A 5352-nucleotide genomic window follows, 5' to 3' on the forward strand; every position below is an offset into this window, starting at 1 on the left:
TAGATCAGTGATAACATTGACAAAACAATATTAAACACACTGTATAATCACCTTGCCCTTTCATTTGATGTCCACAGCTGCTGACTATTCATAAAATTTAGTTATTTGAGGTGTAGGAGTTAAATTTTAACTTCCTGATTGATTTCTCCTTAAATATAAGCATGAGCAATAGCAAAAGGACAGAGTATTTTTTTTAAATATTACATGTGAGCAAGATGTGTATGAAATGGCTCTCACTTCTGCCGCTACTACAGCTGACTTGCTACTTTAGCTCTGGGAGTTGTGAGAAGGTGCTGGTGTGGCCAGTGGAATATAGTCATTGGATGAATATGAAGACAATTCTGGAAGAACTTGTCACGAGGGGTTCTGAGGTGACTGTTCTAACATGTTCCAGCTGCCATTATTGATTCCAACAAACCATCTGCTATGACATGGAGACTTTCCCTTCATCTTTAACTAAAGATGATTTTGAGAATTTTGTCAAGCATTTTATTGAGAAATGGACTAATCTGGCAGAAGATTCTTTCTGGACATATTTTTCAACAGTGAATAATTTATTATGGGAATATTCTGTTGTTCTTATGAAGAACTGTAAAGATGTTGTTTCGAGCAAGAAACTTCTGATAAAACTGCAGGAATCAAGGTTTGATGTCATTCTTACAGATGCCATTGGACCCTGTGGTGAGCTGCTGCCTGAGATACTTAAAGTGCCTTTACTGTACAGTCTTTGCTTCTTCCCTGGCTATTCACTTGAAAAGTACAGTGGAAGACTTCCATTCCCACCATCCTACGTACCTGTTTTCTGGTCAGAATTAAGAGATCACATGACATTCATGGAAAGGGTAAAAAATATGATATATGTACTTTATTTTCACTTTTGGTTCCAGGCATATAATGAAAACTGGATTCAGTTTTACAGCGAAGTACTAGGTAAATCATGTCTTCAGTTGGTAGCATGATGTCCTAACTATCCTAGTGCCTTGGAAGGTGTGTTTGTATAAAGTCACAATAATTCATCTCTTATAAATGAAATGATGAAATGAAAATATAAAATGTTCCATCAATCCCATAAATATTATGGAAACATTAAATTATGGTGTACGATATAATCCTGTGGCCCACTGCTAGTACAGGACACTCCAGGAAGTCATAAACCACACATTGAAACACTTAGGACTTTTCCAAGCAATTGTATATCCATCTGACTAATCTTCTTTTTTTAACTTAAAAAATGTCACTAGAAACTTCATAAAATGTCTTAATAAATGAACATATAGATTGAAGAGTGACACACATATTTGTAGCATAAGTATCTGGGTAGCATTTAGAAATTGTTTCTACTAGTGTAGCTCAGTTTCCATCTTATATTGCATTATATAATATTATATTTAACACACATACATATATGTTTGTTTAACAAAAGGCAGAAACATTTAAACATCTTTGACTACGTCATTCCAAACTACATTCCAAAATTTACCTAGTATATACACATGGCAATATTCTCTTTTGATCTAACTTTTGTTGCTGTTGCTTTTGTTTTAGCTTTCAGCAAGACACACTAAATTATTAGAGACAATGGGGAAAGCTGAAATGTGGTTCATTCGAACCTATCGGGAGTTTGAATTTCCTCACCTACTGCTACCAACTTTTGAATTTTTTGGAGGCTTCCATTGCAAACCCGCCAAAGCCCTGCCTTAGGTAACCTATTCCTGCTTATTTTGCTTTGTTTACTTTGCATTTTCATTAGGAATAATCCTGCGTTCCTTATTTAGAATGTTTAGCTACAGTGAGAGAGATGTGAGAAATTAGATAAAGTAACCTTAGAAACATATACTTCTATACCAACACAATTTATATGACAGCATTAACTCATAATGTTATATTAGTATCAACCTCATTTTGTTCTTGTGGGGAAAAAATTATTAGTACATATGAAACATCCAAAATGTCCTTGGCACAGACTTGGTGATCCAGAAGGTATGTTAACTATTGTCATTACTGTCATTTTGTTGCTATTACATACTATCAATGACACAATATGTGCCAACCACCTGGATTAAATTCCTACTTGAATTTGAACTGGCTTTCCAACACATCAAGATTATATCCTCTAGCAAAGTCCTAGAGAGTTGATATTGCATGGAATGATTTATAGGTAAATTTAGAAAATTTTTAATTAAAACTTTAAGTTAATAAAAGTAACTTAATAAAGTTTAATGCAAATAAAATATAACTTAATACACAATTAAAATTTTTTAATGTTAAGAATTTTTTAAGGTTTTAGCAATCAGATGAACAAGATAAAATGCTAAAATTATTTTCTGAAGATTGAAACTCTTCACCAGTGCTCCAGCTAAAAAAAAGACCATTCTTCAATAATACAAGCGTATCCCCTAACAAGTTCTGCAGCCTAATTCAACATTTCCTTGCTTTCCCATCAGCATTTAAATCAGACCTCATTTGAAATCCCAAGGTTTTACATCTTACAGCATGAAAGAGAGAACTTAGTGTATTAGAACAGATGTTTTCTGCCTACACCAACCCTATACAAAAACCTCAGTAGAGAAAGCTCCCTTAAGGAACATAGGTCTCAACAGCATAGCTGCCAAACACAATGAGCACAGAGAAAATGTACGCTAAATATATAAGAATCATCAATTCTGCGCATATACTAAAGACCAAATAATTTGTACCACTGGAATCTGAAAACTGCTCATTGTTTAAAATTGTAAAGAATTCTCTTCAGTTTACAGGATGCTAGAATGTAATCTGTTTTAAACTAATATGATCTGTTTTACATTTACGTAAGACATAAATAGGAAGTAAACAATCTTTAGTGAACTATTTTGTGATCTCTTAGGAGATCCTTTTGTCGCCTCCTTTATTGGTGGAAAAATATAACTGATATCTTTTTCACGAGTAAAACTCAATATCTCATTGGATTGCAAATTGTTTGGGTTATCTATGGTAATTTTCACAGTGTCCAAAGGCTGAAATAAAATTAGTGAAAGTTCTTTGCTATCTAACTATATTTTGAAAGATTTCCCCATTCTCGTTTCAGGAAAGTGAGAGTGTTGGTAGGAGGGGAAGTTAGGAGGAGAGGGAGAATGACAAAGAACAGATGAATAGTAGTATAATTATAATAATTCATAATAGTAAATGCTGTTACTGCATTGCAGAACAAGAATTGAATCCAAGTCAATGATTGTGAAGATTTCATTATATAAAGAAACCATTCTTTCAAACAATTAACTTTTCCATTAATTATTAGGTTTCTAGAAAATTTCAGTACTTTTTGAAGAATTAAGACTTTTTACAAAATGCCTCAATATTTTGGATAGCAACACCTCATTTAATATGTCGTTTGCAAAACTTGTCTCCCATTCTGTAGATTTTATTTTCATCTTGTTTATTGTTTCTCTTGCTGTGCAGAAGCTTTTAAGTTTAATGTGGTCCTACTGTTGAGTTTTTCTTCTGCTGTGATTTGTGCCTTATATCTAAGAAACTTATTTTCAAGACCAATGTCAAGGAGCTTCTCCCCACTTTTTTTTCTTAAGAGTGTTATGGTATCTGGTCTTATGCTTAAGTCTTGGATACATTTTGAGTTAATTTTTGTGAAAGGCGTAGGATATGGGTCTCATTTCACTTTTTTGCGTGTGTGTAACTAGTTTTCTCAGAAGAGAAAGAACAAAGTAACATTTCCACATTGGGTGTTTTGCCTTCATTGTCGAATATTGGTTGACTATAAATGCAGGGTTTTAATTCTGGATCCTGCATTCTGTTCTACTGTTCTATTTGTCTATAGTTAGGCCAATGCCATATTGTTTTAAATACTATAGCTTTGTATTATAATTTGAGGTTGGCTTTGGCTACTATGGATATCTTAACAATATTAACTCTTGTGATCCCTGAACACAGGATATTTTCCCATTTTATTTGTGTCTTCTTCTGTTTCTTTCAACAACATCTTGTAGTTATAACTGTATAGATTTTTCACTTCATTGGTTAAATTTATTTGTAGTCATTTAATTTTATTTTATTTTGTTAGCTCTTTATTGGAATATAACTGTTTTACACTCTTGTATCAGTTTTTGAGGTACACCAAAGTCTATCAGCTGTATTTATACATATATCCCCATATTCCCTCCCTCCTGTGACTCCCCCCCACCCTCCCCGTCCCGGGCTTCTAAGACATCATCCATCATCGAGTTGATCTCCCTTTGTTATACTGCAGTTTCTCACTGGCTATCTATTTTACAGCTGGTAGTATATATATGTCTATGCTACTCTCTCACTTCGTCTGAGCTTCCCCTTTGCCCCCTGCCTCCCCAATCTCATGATCTCCAGTCCGTTCTCTGCATCTGCATGCTTATTTTTTCTCTTCTCACTGGGTTCATCAGTACCTTTTTTTTTCCTTTTTAGATTCCATATATATGTGATAGCAGACAATATTTGTTTTTCTCTTTCTGGCTTACTTCACTCTGTATGAAAGACATGAGCTCTATCCACTTCATTACATATAGCTCCATTTCATTCCTTTTTATGGCTGAGTAATATTCCATTGTATATTTGTGCCACATCTTCTGTATCCATTCATCTGTTGATGGGCATTTAGGTTGCTTCCATGTCTTGGCTATTGTAAATAGTGCTGCAATAAACATTATGGTACATGTTGCTTTTGGGATTATGGTGTTCTCTGGGTATGTGCCCATAGTGGATTACTGGATCATATGGTAGTTCTATTTTCAGTTTTTTTTTTTTTAATTTTATTTTATTTTATTTTTTTTGGGGGGGTACATCAGGTTCAATCATCTGTTTTTATACATATATCCCTGTATTCCCTCCCTTCCTTGACTGCCCCCCCTCGAGTCCCCACCACCCTCCCTGCCCCAGTCCTCTAAGGCATCTTCCATCCTCGAGTTGGACTCCCTTTGTTATACAACAACTTCCCACTGACTATTTTACAGTTGGTAGTATATATATGTCTGTGCTACTCTCTCGCTTCATCTCAGCTTCCCCTTCACCCCCCACCCCCTCCCATACCTGGAGTTCTCCAGTCCATTCTCTGTATCTGCATCCTTATTCTTTTCACTGAGTTCATCAGTACCATTTTTAGATTCCGTATACGTGAGTTAGCATACAATATTTGTCCTTCTCTTTCTGACTTACTTCACTCTGTATGACAGATGGTAGTTCTATCCACCTCATTACATATAGCTCCATCTCATCCCTTTTTATAGCTGAGTAATATTCCATTGTATATATATGCCACATCTTCTGTATCCATTCATTTGTTGATGGGCATTTAGGTTGCTTCCATGTCCTGGCTATTGTAAATAGTGCTGCAAT

At 34.8% G+C, this 5352-nt stretch overlaps 1 pseudogene; it reads left to right on the forward strand.

Annotated features, from left to right (window-relative positions):
• The first annotated feature begins 212 nt into the window (after positions 1-212).
• Positions 213-1701, forward strand: LOC130849710 (UDP-glucuronosyltransferase 2B4-like; annotated as a pseudogene).
• The last annotated feature ends 3651 nt before the right edge of the window (positions 1702-5352 follow it).

This window comes from Hippopotamus amphibius, chromosome 3 (genome assembly GCF_030028045.1).
Source record: "Hippopotamus amphibius kiboko isolate mHipAmp2 chromosome 3, mHipAmp2.hap2, whole genome shotgun sequence".
Classification (NCBI taxonomy): domain Eukaryota; kingdom Metazoa; phylum Chordata; class Mammalia; order Artiodactyla; family Hippopotamidae; genus Hippopotamus; species Hippopotamus amphibius.